Source organism: Saccopteryx leptura, chromosome 5 (assembly GCF_036850995.1).
Source record: "Saccopteryx leptura isolate mSacLep1 chromosome 5, mSacLep1_pri_phased_curated, whole genome shotgun sequence".
Classification (NCBI taxonomy): Eukaryota; Metazoa; Chordata; class Mammalia; order Chiroptera; family Emballonuridae; genus Saccopteryx; species Saccopteryx leptura.
Genome location: NC_089507.1, coordinates 101108034 through 101121026, shown reverse-complemented (window position 1 = coordinate 101121026; position 12993 = coordinate 101108034). Strand labels below are relative to the sequence as shown.

The following is a 12993-nucleotide window of genomic DNA, read 5'->3' as shown; positions in this document are numbered from 1 at the left end:
AAACAAACAAACAGGGAGGAAAAAAGATGGCAGCAGAGTAGACAGATGCACAGACTCCCAGCTCAAACCACCAAAATGAATTACAAATTAATTTAGAAACAATCAGAATGAAAAAAAAAAACCTTTGGATTAAAAAAAGAGGTCTCAAAAACATTAGGAGCAAAGAAGCCACACACTGAGCCAGGTAGGGAACTCCAAGCTGTGGTGGGGTGGGCTCCCTTGCTGTCAGGAGTGAAGGTGGAGTGAGATTGAGAGCCTGGAAGGGCTCTCATTACAAGGAGAAGAGCAGGAAATATTTCTAACAGCCACTTGCCTTGGGACCTGAGAATGAGGTGTGCTAAGAGGGCTGGCTTGTCTTCCAAAAAAAAAGTGTGGAGAGAGGGACAGATGGTGACTGGCAGAGGAATGCATGGGATGACCTCAGAAGTTGATTCATGCTGTCCAGAGGTGGCCATAGCTGGGGGAGGGTTTGAACCCTCAACAAAGCACAAGCCTAAAGTGCTTCTATGTGACCCACCTCCAAAAGCTCTCCAGCTCCAATCAGAGCAACAAGACCCAGCTGAAATAAGGAAGTGGGGAGGAGGGACAGTAACTCAGGAATCCATGGAGATCTGAGATACACCCCCCACCACTGATACAGAGAAAGCACCCCACACCTGGAGAGAAGCTGGCACAACCTGCCTTCAGTGTCTCAGGTTACACCCACTGCATTCCTGAATAGAACCCTCTGCTGACATCAGTAAACAAGACTACCACTGAGTTAAGAAAACTGAGAAGAAAACAAACAAATCAAGATTTCAAAGAGGCTCTACTAGGTAAGGAGATCACAGCTAGAAGAAGCCTACAAGTCATAGAGCATAATGGGTAGGAAGAGAAGCATAAGTCATTATGCTTCAACAAGAAAAATCCTCTGATAAAGTCTTGGATGAATCAGAAGTAATCAAATTACTGAATGCAGAGTATAAAATAATCATTTTTAGGATGCTTAAAGATCTGAAAGCTACAATGGATAGACTTAATGAACACTTCAATAAGGAAATTGAAGGCATCAAAAAGGACATGGAAATCATAAAGAAGAACCAGACAGAAATGACAAACACAATATTAGAAATGAAGACTACACTAAAAGGAATTAAAAGTAGTCTGGTTGAAACAGAGGATCAAATCAGTGACTTAGAGGACATGACAAGTTTACGTTAGTGGAACAGCAAAAAGAAAAGAGACTGAAAAAATCTGAGGAAACTTTAAGAGAGCTCTGTGAAAACCTAAAGAGAAACAACATCGCATCATACGGGGTTCCTGAAGAAGAAGAGAAAGCACAAGGGTTAGAGACCTCATTCAATAAAATCATAGCTAAAACCTTCCTTAAATTGATGCAGAAAAATGTCACACAACTTCAAGATGTACAGAGAATTCAATTAAAGAGAAATCCCCAAAAATACTACACCAAGACACATTATAATTAAAACAGAAAAGCTAAGAGATAAAGAGAAAATATAAAAAGCTGCTAGAGGAAAATAAGGCTATCACCTACAAAGGAGCCCCCATAAGGATGACATCTGACTTCTCAACAGAAACACTTGAGGTCAGAAGAGAATGGCAAGAAATATTCAAAGTAATACAGAACAAGAGCCTACAACCAAGAATACTTTATCCAACAAGGCTATGTTTAAAATAGAAGAAGAAATAAAAAGCTTCTCAGACAAAAAAAAAAAAACTAAAGAAATTCATTACAAACAAACCAATGCTGCAAGAAATGTTAAGGGGCCTGTTGTAAATAGAACAAAGGAAAAAAGAATATAGAAAAAGAGGAATATAACTTTAATAAATAAAATGGCAATAAACAACTACATATCAATAATAACCTTAAATGTAAATGCATTAAATGCTCCAATCAAAAGACATAGGGTAGCTCAATGAATAAGAAAACAGGACCTGTACATATGCTCTCTAGAGAAACATACCCCAAAACAAAAGATACACATAGACTGAAGGTAAAAGGATGGAAAACATATTTTATGCAAATGGAAATTTAAAAAAAGCTGGAGTAGCAATACTTATATCTGACAAAATAGACTTTATTTGTTAGTTCGTTTTTGGTTGTTTTTTTTTTTACAGGGACAGAGAGAGTGTCAGAGAGATGGATAGATAGGGACAGACAGACAGCAACAAAGAGAGATGAGAAGCATCAACCATCAGTTTTTCATTGTGACATCTTAGTTGTTCATTAATTGCTTTCTCATATGTGCCTTGACCGTGGGACTTCAGCAGACTGAGTAACCCCTTCCTCTAGCCAGAGGCCTTGTGTACAAGATGGTGAGCTTTCTGCTCAAGCCAGATGAGCCCGCACTCAACCTGGCGACCTCAGGTTCTCGAACTTGGGTCCTCCACATCCCAGTCAGATGCTCTATCCACTGCGCCACTGCCTGGTCAGGCTGATAAAATAGACTTTAAAACAAAGGCTATAGTAAGGGATAAAGAAGGTCACTATATAATGAAAAAGAGAGCAATCCAACAGGAAGAGATAACCATTATAAATATGTATGCTCCTAATATGGGAGCACCTAAATATATAAAGCAGATTTTGATAGACATAAAGGGACAGATCAACAGCAATACTATAATAGTAGAGGATTTCAATACTGCACTAACATCAATGGATACATCCTCAAGAAAGAAAATTAATAAAGAAACAACGGAATTAAGGGATGCACTAAATGAACTGGATTTAATAGGTATCTTCAGAACCTTCTATCCTAAAGCAGCAGAATATACATTCTTTTCAAGTGCTCATGGTACATTCTCTAGGATAAACCACATATTAGGGCATAAAGCGAGTCTCAAAAAATTTAAGAAGATTAAAACCATATCAAGCATCTTCTCTGACCACAACGGCATGAAACTAGAATTCAACTACAATAGGAAAACTGAAAAACACTCAAACATTTGGAAACTAAACAGCATGTTATTAAACAATGACTGGGTCAACAATGAGATCAAGAAAGAAATAAAAAATTTTCTTCAAACAAATGAAAATGAGCAGACAACAACTCAAAATCTGTGGGACACAGCAAAAGTAGTCCTGAGAGGGAAGTTCATAGCATTACAGTCATACCTAAAGAAGCTAGAAAAAGATTAAAAAAAAAACAACAACAACTTAATCCTGCACCTAAAAGAACTAGAAAAAGAACAGCAAGTAAAGCCTAGAGGAAGTAGAATGAAGGAAATAATAAAGACAAGAGCAGAAATAAATGACATAGAGACTAAAAAAAAAAAAAAAAATACAGAGGATCAATGGAACCAAGAGCTGGTTCTTTGAAAAGGTAAATAAGACTGATAAACCCTTAGCCAGACTCACCAAGAAAAAAAGAGAAAGAACTCAAATTAATAAAATTAAAAATGAGGGTGGAGAAGTAACAATGGACACAGCAGAAATACAAAGGATTGTAAGAAAATACTATGAAGAAATGTATGCCAAAAAATTAGACAACCTAGGTGAAATAGATAAGTTCCTTGAGAAATGTAATCTTTCAAAAATTAATCTGGAAAAATCAGAACACCTAAATAGACCAATTATAACAAATGAGATAGAAATAGTTATCAATAAACTCAAATCAAACAAAAGCCCTGGGACAGATAGCTTCACAGGTGAATTCTACCAAACCCTCTAATAAGAATTAACTCCTATCCTTCTCAAACTATTTCAAAAAATTCAAGAGGAGGGAAAACTTTCAAGCTTATTTTATGAGGCGAGCATAATTCTAATTCCAAAACCAGACAAAGACAACACACACACACAAAAAAAATTATAGGTCAATATCTCTGATGAATTTAGATGCTAAAATTCTCAACAAATATTAGCATACCAGATTCAGCAATACATGAAAAAAAAATCATACACCATGATCAAGTGGGATTTATTTTGGGGAGGCAAGGCTGGTACAATATTAGGAAATCAATCAATGTGATTCAACACATAAACAAAAGGAAGGTCAAAAACCACATGATAATATCAATAGATGCAGAAAAAATATTCGATAAAACCCAGCACCCATTTTTGATCAAAAGTCTCAACAAAGTGGGACTACAGGGAACATACCTCAACATGATAAGGGCCATCTATGACAGACCCACAGCCAACATCATACTCAATGGGCAAAAGTTAAAAGCAATCCTCTTAAGATCAGAAACAATACCGGGGTGCCCACTTTCACCACACTTATTTAATATAGTTCCGGAAGTCCCAGCCACAACAATCAGACAAGAAAAAGAAATAAAAGTCATCCAAATTGGAAAAGAAGATGTAAAACTATCATTATTTGCTGATGATATGATACTGTACCTAGAAAACCTTAAAGTCGCAGTCAAAAAACTACTCACCTCATAAATGAATTCAGCAAGGTGGCAGGAGGATACAAAGTTAATACTCAGAAATCAGAGGCATTTTGATACACCAACAATCTGTCTGAAAGAGAAATTAAGAAAACAATCTCCTTCACTATTGCAACCAAAAAAATAAAGTACCTGGTAGTAAATTTAACAAAGGAGGTTAAAGACTTGTACTCGGAAAATTATAAAACATTGATAAAAGAAATCAAGGAAGATACAAACAAGTGGATGCAAATACTGTGTTCTAGATAGAAAGAATAAACATTATTAAAATGTCCATATTACCCAAAGCTATTTATAAATTCAATGCAATACCAATTAAAATACCACTGACATACTTCAAAAATATAGAGCAAATATTCCAAAAATTTATATGGAACCAAAAAAGAACAGGAATAGCCTCAGCAATCTTGAAAAAGAAGAATAAAATGGGTAGTATTACACTTTCGGACATCAAGTTATATTACAAGACCATTGTACTCAAAACAGCTTGGTACTGGCATAAGAACAGGCATATAGATCAATGGAACAGAACAGAGAACCCAGAAATAAACCCACACCTTTATGAATAATTGATACTTGACAAGGGTAGTGATAGCATACAATGGAGTAAAGACAGTCTGTTTAACAAATGGTGTTGGGAAAATTGGTCATCTACCTTCAAAAAAAAAATGAAACTAGACCACAAACACACCATTTACAAAAATAAACTTAAAATGGATAAAAGACTTAAATGTAAGTCATGAAACCAGAAGCATACTAGAGGAAAACATAGGCATAAGCTTTCTGACATCACTCGCAGCAATATATTTGCTGATTTATCTCCACACGCAAGGGAAATAAAGGTCATGATAAACAAATGGGGCTATATCAAACTAAAAAGCTTTTGCACAGCTAAAGACAATATGAACAAAATAAAAAGGCAAACCAAACAATGGGAGAACATATTAGAAAATACATCTGATAAGGGGTTAATAACCAAAATTTATAAAGAACTTGTAAAACTCAATACCAGGAAGATAAAAAGTCCAATCAAAAATGGGCAAAAGAAATGAATAGACACTTTTTCAGAGAGAACATACAGATGGCCAACAGGCATATGAAAAAATGCTCAACATCACTAATCATTAGAGAAATGCAAATTAAAACCATAATGGGATATCACCTCACACCAGTCAGAATGGTGCTCATCAACAAACCAGCACAGAGTAAGTGCTGACGAGGATGTGGAAAAAAGGGAACCCTCCTGCACTGATGGTGGGAATGCAGACTGGTGTAGCCACTGTGGAAAAGTGTGGAGATTTTTCAAAATATTAAAAATAAAACTGCCTTTTGACCCAGCCATCCAACTTTTAGGAATATACCCCAAGAATACCATAGCACAGTTTGAAAGGAGAAATGCACACCCATGTTTATGGCAGCATTGTTTACAATAGCCAAGATCTGGAAAGAGCCCAAGTGTCTGTCAGTGGACGATTGGATTAAAAAAGTGGTACTTATACACAATGGAATACTATGATGCCATGATAACGAAGGAAATATTATTTTTTATGACAACATGGATGAACCTGGAAACTCTTATGTTAAATGAAATAAGCCAGGCAGAGAAAGAAAAATATCATATGAGGAATCCCACAAACAATATAAACTGAGGAGCAGAAAAGACACAGAGGCGGGATCAAAGGATCCAGAAGGAAAGCAGACAGAGAGAAAAGGGGATGATTGGGTGATAGGATGGGACAAGAGCAGAAAAGCAAAGCCTGGAAAAAATCGGGGAGGGCATTATGGGAAGGGAGACAGGGGGATGTACTGGGGGACACGGGTGACATTAGAATTTATGTAAACACAACAAATTAATAAAAAAATTAAATAAAAACATTTTTAAATTGTTCTAAAAAAAACGAACAAACATAGCACAATAACAAATCTTCTCTTGAGCTTGCTTCCCTTGTGGCTGCTCTGGTTTCCCTTGCCCTCCCTTGCCATTCTGTCTCAGGGTCTTCCTCCTTTGCAGGTTGCTCCTCCTCAGCTTGACCTCTTAACTTGACCTCTTAACTTCAGAGTGACCTAAAGCTCAATCATAGACTTTTCCTCTTTTCTATGTACACCCACGTCCTTGGATTTCATCTAGTCCCACACTTTAAACACTATATAAATAGAGACTCTCCAAAATCACTTCCAGCCCAGACCTGGGTCCTGGACCAAGTGTTTTAGATCCCTTTACTCAGCTCCACCTGGATGTCTAATAAGCATCTCAATTTATCTCCCATAATGGTATTTCAGGGCTTCCCCTCGACACATGCCAGACACGCTCATGTTAATGTCAAGTCACTGACTGCTCTTTGCTTTTCTGCTTTTCTACTTCATCCCCACACATAGTAGCCAGAGCCAAATTCCTTACATAACCCAAAAGAGTCAACAGGGTGCTCCCTCCCTATAACTCTGCCTCCATGTCCTAATGGTTCTCTTCCCTGGCTCTCCAGCACAGCTCCTCTGGCCCCTTGGCTGCTTTCCACATATACTTGGCCTGTCTCAGGCCCTTTGCACTGGCTGTTCTGTTAGAATGCTCCTCCTCCAGGTACATAGCTAGATGTTCACTCCTCCACCTCCTTATGTCTTAACTCAGATGTCACCTTTGTAAAACCTTCTTGTTCACTTTATCTGACAATGCATCCCTAGCCAGCATTTCCTTTCCCTCTACCCTGACTTCTCTCCTGGTAACTATCCTTAATTCATACACCATATAGTTCACTAACTGACTTGGTTATTTTTTGTTGACCACAGACTGTTAGATTCCTAGGGTAGGATTTTATACAAAGCTACTCTTTCCCTGATCAATCTATAAATATTGGTTGAATGAGCAATATAATAAAATGACAAAAAGGGTAAGAGGAAGGGAACGTAGAGGAGCATATTGTAATCCTTCACAATATTGATAAGTTTATTCAACAGTTATTCAGTGATTTAGTATTTTCCATCTCAAAATAATCATGTATATAAAGTGAGTTCACTTCCCTTGCTAAATTGGAAGTTCTCTGTTGAAGTGACTTAGTTTATAATCATTGTATCCACTCCTAAGTCTAATATATAATTTTTCACCCAGTAAAATCAAAGATAAATGATTTCTGAGTGCTGGGAAGAAATTGTTCAACCATGATATTTTTATCACCTTTCTCATCATTGCCTTGAAATATTTGTTAACTTTATGTAAGAATCCAGATGGGCATTAAAAAGGATGGCAGAATTCAATTCTGCCCTTTGGGATTTTAGAGCTGCAACACCAATAGTTTTATATCCTTAAGTTGTAGAGTAACATAACTGCAAAAATAGAATATATTTGTTTATTTTTGTGTAGGTACTCAAGTGAAAGTTAAGTATATTTATTTTTTCAATGTGTTTATTACAGTGTAATGCAATAGCACATGGTTATTATAAAACTTGTTGTATTTGTCCATCTCCAAAAAAGATTAATTTTATACATAAGCCAGTTAAAACAAACAAACAAGCAATCCTCTGTTTACCCAGCCCTGAAAGTGTTGACTAAAGCTCTTCTTTTATCTTGCACTTTTGCTGGATACCCAGATGATCCATTTTCTGATGACTATTAAAATTGGTGGCTGCTCTAGTGTTTTGTGGTTTTTTTTAGGGTGACAATTAACAAACATGTCAAAGATGAGGGAGTTTCTGGTTTATTCCATGCCCCTTTGCTTAATCAGCCACAATATGACTAGAATGCCTGGATCAGGAAATAAAAATCTCTAAGCCCAGTCTTTCCCCCCAAATAAATAATGATAGAGTTCAAACAACCTACCGCCTCTTTGGCTTGTTTGCTTCTTTCCCTGCATCACCGAGATGAAAATTCTGACCTCCCAGGAAGTGATCATGGCAAACATGTGCTCTCAAGAAAGGCTAACCATTGACAGCACTTTCAAATTTTCAAATTCTACCCTATCACGTGGCAGTAGTTCGTTTTATTTTCTCTCTTTTGTTCTATGAATTCACCGCACTCTAAGCTTTATAATTCTATAGTGTTTGTTTTTGCTACCTGTTGTTTCTATTCTCACAATAGCCCAACAGTGTTTAAAACTAAAAACAAAAACCCTTAGAAGCACACAGACATAAAGGTGCCTTCAGCTAGCACTCAATGAGCTTGAGTTAGATAGTCTCTGTCACCACCTAGTGGCATATTTGGTTAACAGCTCTGATGAAGGCTCGGGAATGAAGGATAAATGCAAAAATAGGCGAAACATTCATCATTCAGGATCCCATGTTTTTGAGTATTTGCTTCTAGTCTTAAATTTACTTGTAATACAAAATTTAACACTGTCCAGATTTTCCTGCTCATTCTCAGACTTACAGAGAGCAACAACAATTGGGGCCACCTAGGCTGGTTTCTACTAAGGGGGAAGAGGGCACTGTTGTGCCTTCTTGCAACTCTCACTGCGTACTCGTGTCCCTTACAAGGTCTAATTAGTGCCAAGGGATTCTCATCTGTATGACTCTTTTTGGTGATTTTGCTATTTAAAATGGCCCTTGTAAAAAGAGTTATTTAAAAATTTGTAAAAGTCTTTGCCGGTTGGCTCAGTGGTAGAGCAATGGCTGGGCATTTTGAAGTTCCAGGTTTAATTCCGGCCAGGGCACACAGGAGAAGCGCCATATGCTTCTCCACCCTTCCTCCTCTCCTTTCGATCTCTCTCTTCTCCTCCCACAGCCACGGCTCCATTAAAGCAAGGTTGGCCCAGGCACTGGTGATGGCTTCATAACCTCTGCCTCAGGCACTAGAATGGCTCCAGTTGCAAAGGAGCAACAGCCCATATGGACAGAGCATCGCCCCCTAGTGGGCATGCCAGGTAGATTCTGGTCAGGCGAGTACGGGAGTATGTTTCTCTACCTCCTGGCTTTTCACTTCAGAAAAATACAAAAAAAAATTTTTTTTAGTAAAAACCTTTCCATAAAATATAAAGTGATTATAAAAGTGGTAGCTATTGGAACTATGGTAATGAGCCAGTTCTATGTGAAGACCATCTGGTGTTTTTCAACTGCCAGTCTACAGACCAGTCTGCCAAAAAAATTTCATGCCTGTCCGTGAAAGAGACAACCACCCTGCTGTTGTATGAAGTTTATAGATCCAATGATCTTATTCAAATTCACTTATGCTCAGGATGATGTCTTAGCTGTCCCTGAAATAATTCTACTTTCACCAGTCCCCAAGGGTAAAAAGGCTAAAAACCACTGCTATTAGACCACCCCTCTGACTGTGGTAGGAAGTGTGGTCTGTACCTTGCCATGCTCAGCACACCCAGGCCATGTGGGTGGGAGAGCCTTGACTCCAGCCCGGGATCCTTGCTGGCCGTTGGCTTCAGGAGCAAACACAGAAAAGCATTTCATTCTGCTGCTTCTGTTAACAGCCTGGGGGGTTTGGGAGCCCCCACATGTCACCTCCCTGGCAGGGCACCAAAGCTTGAGTATGAAGCAAGGGTGCACTGAGGTGAGAACACCAAAGGTAGCAGGAAGGACAGCCTCATGAACAGGAGGCAGATGGGAGCACCTGGTGAGGAACAGGAGGAAGACAGGTCAGGACTGTGCCAGGCCGGCCTCCACACACCTTCTCCACTGGGTGATGAAGCCCAGCACTGGGCCAGGAGAGTGACAGCCAGGAGTGACTAACCCCTGTGGACAGGAACACCATCCTTCAGGCAGGCCATGGAAATGACCCGAGGGCAGTTCACATCCTTGGAGATGTGTGTGTGAGCTGCAGTGTTTAGCTCGGCAGGAGATGCTGGGAGCCCACAGCAGCTCCCAGGGGACCAGGAGTCCTGGGTTGAGCGGGAGGTGACGTGCAGGGAGACAGGAATCACACACTGTCCTGAACAAACCTGCGTGCACACCCAGCCTGTTTTCCTCAGAGGACAGGATGCTGGTCCCTGTCTTGGACTGAACGCCGATTGCAAAATGGAGAATGAGCATTCGCATCTTCGATTTGGTGTTTTCACAGGTATAATCTGATTTCCTGGGAGACTTCCTTTAACAATAGTATTTTAAAATTAAAATTTAGTTTTTAAGTAAGAAAAAATGCCTCTGTGTTGAGCTAAGACAGCTAACCACTTTCTCCCAGCCTGTTTCCAGGTGTGAAAGTAAGCGATTCTCCGGAAATCACTGGGGGTCTGCACCCAGTGGGGAGCAGAGAGGCCGGCGGGGCCTCACTGCTGAGGCTGAGCTGTGGCTGCAGAGCTTCTTCATGCTGGTCTCTCAGTACTTGTGAGAATCCCACCACACTGTGCCTGTGGGATTTGTACGCCTGTGTGGGTGTCTGCGGGGCGAGCATGTGCTCGGGACACGTGCTTCTGCAGTCACAGACCACACTGATTTAGAAGAAGTCCGGTGGAGCTCGCCTCTGTCCCTCCCATCTGTGGCCAAGCCGTGCCCAGTGCCGAGCAGATGAGCTCTTTAGAGCCCTGGATCTGTCTCGGCCACACGGGAGGAGGGGTGGGACACAATTCATTACCCTATGTTGAAAGGATAGTCCCTGTGATTTTCAGTTCTGGAAACCAAAGAACAAGTCAAAAACAGGAACAAAAAGGGATTAGTATTTTTTTTTAAACATTATAAATGACAATCTTATATTTTTATACTCCCTAATGTATGAAATTCATCTTTGGGTTCACTCACTGGCCCATTCTCAAACAGGAAAGAATTCTGAGATTTCATTAACCTAGAATGTATATGACAAATACCATCTAGGAACCAACCAGTCAATCTGAGTATTGCTTCCTCCATTTTGTAAGCACTGAGAGGGCCATACTCGCACGAGAATGTGGTCATTCCATGGTTCCTGTCCAGGCGGAGGAGATCACTCATATTTTGTTCTGTTAATTCAAAACCAAACACCTGGAACCAGAAGAAAATTTTCATGGCAACTAAGTTCAGTGAACACTTAAGCAGCACATGCTACCAGCAGAGCACTGGGCTGGTTGTGTGGGGACACAGAGATGTAAAGGAAACTGGTCATGTGACACCTGGCCTGCTCCCTGACCCTCAGCCTCAGTTCCCAGACCCACGGAGATGTGGCCATCTGCCTGGCCTTGGCTAAGCAGGGGCCCTGGCAAAGAAGAGGTGTGTGCTGTGTTGGTCCCATAGGAGTGAGGACCATACAGAATTGTCACAGGGTGTAGTAAAGTATTTTTCCCACTGTTCAAAAACACAAACAAAAAACCAAAAAACCCAAACTCAAAAGAACTTACACATTTCTTCTACACATTCCAGCAGTTACTGCCTCAGCACTATTAACTCTAACAATAGCTGTCATATATTGTAATTTATGAGTACTCGCTTTCTGTTTCTTCTAAGACATTCTAAGCTGTCCCTTACTTGGTCCCTAACATGCCAAACGACTATGAGCTGTTCATACAATCACAGCTCTTCACACAGGAGAGTCAACCCTAACCCCCAGCTGAGTACCGGGCAGGAAGGTGCAGGGCATGAGTTCATCTTTGTCCAGGAGAGGACAGAAGCTGGCCAGAATCTACCCACAGGGTCGTTCACGTGACGCCTAGTCAGCAGTTCTCCCTGGAGACGGAGCTGTGCTTGGGCGGTTGGCATTGAAGGGAGAAGCTGGCAGCCTGGAAGCATCCCTCCTGTCAGAGTGGGCAGTCCCAGGGGCAGCGTTAATGAGTGGTGCTGGACGCAGAGCAGGCGTCTTGGTGGTGGGTGGCCCCTATGGCTCCCAGGCCCCTCATTATGTCTCCTCCCCCAGTTTATTCCTGTCTGCAGCCCCCAGGTGGGTGTGGATTAGCTTCTCCGCCCTCTGCTGTGTCAGAGCCTCACTGACTGGACCTGTTAGTCGCGGTGTGTAGCTGTCTGACACACACATGACCCCAAACCCACTGCTGTCAGAGAAGGGAAACACCTTCCTGGAAATTTTCAAGAATCCGCGTTGGGGATGACGATCACATTCCTCTGGATCTGAAATGGATCAAATCCTACCGGGAAAAAAGTCTCATATGAGACAAAGGCGAACACGTGGAGTCAGAGACCAGCCGCTTCCCGGATAGTTTGTGTTTCGTTGTGCAGTAAAGCCCACAGTCAGGGGCAGCAGGCACTACCACCACAGACGTTCCCTTCCAGAGTCCTCAGGAACCAAATGCACTTCGGCACTGTCCCTCCAGCATGTCTGAAGGACAGCAGCTGGCGAGTGGAGCTCAGAGGACCTGCTGATACCTTAACGAGAATTCATTAACATGTCCAGTCCCCCGAACTGCTGGACATTAGAGCCAGGAGGAGAATAACAAACTCCTTTTGTGGTCCACTGAGCTCAGGGGCTGAGGGAGGTGGCCTGGGAGCTTGGGAAACAGGGAATTGCCCGTGGGGCCTGAGTTTACGAGACCATGGTGGCCCCAAGCAGCTGGTGAACACAGGACAGTTCTCGTGAGTCACCAGCTGGGCCACAGTGAGTGCTCCCCTACCCCTGCCCACCTCATGATTCCAGGAGTGAGCAGAGAGATGCCTCTCAGCACATCAGGTGCCACACCTACTTGAGCTGAGGACTTCTGGTGCTTCCGTGCGTGGTCTGGATCACAGGGTTGTCCATCAGGTCCTCGCCCTCAC

General features: G+C 41.2%; 1 pseudogene; it reads left to right on the top strand.

Annotated features, from left to right (window-relative positions):
• LOC136406529 (aldo-keto reductase family 1 member C3-like) overlaps positions 1–1200 on the top strand; it is a 56555-nt pseudogene extending 55355 nt beyond the window's left edge.
• Positions 1201–12993: the final 11793 nt, after the last annotated feature.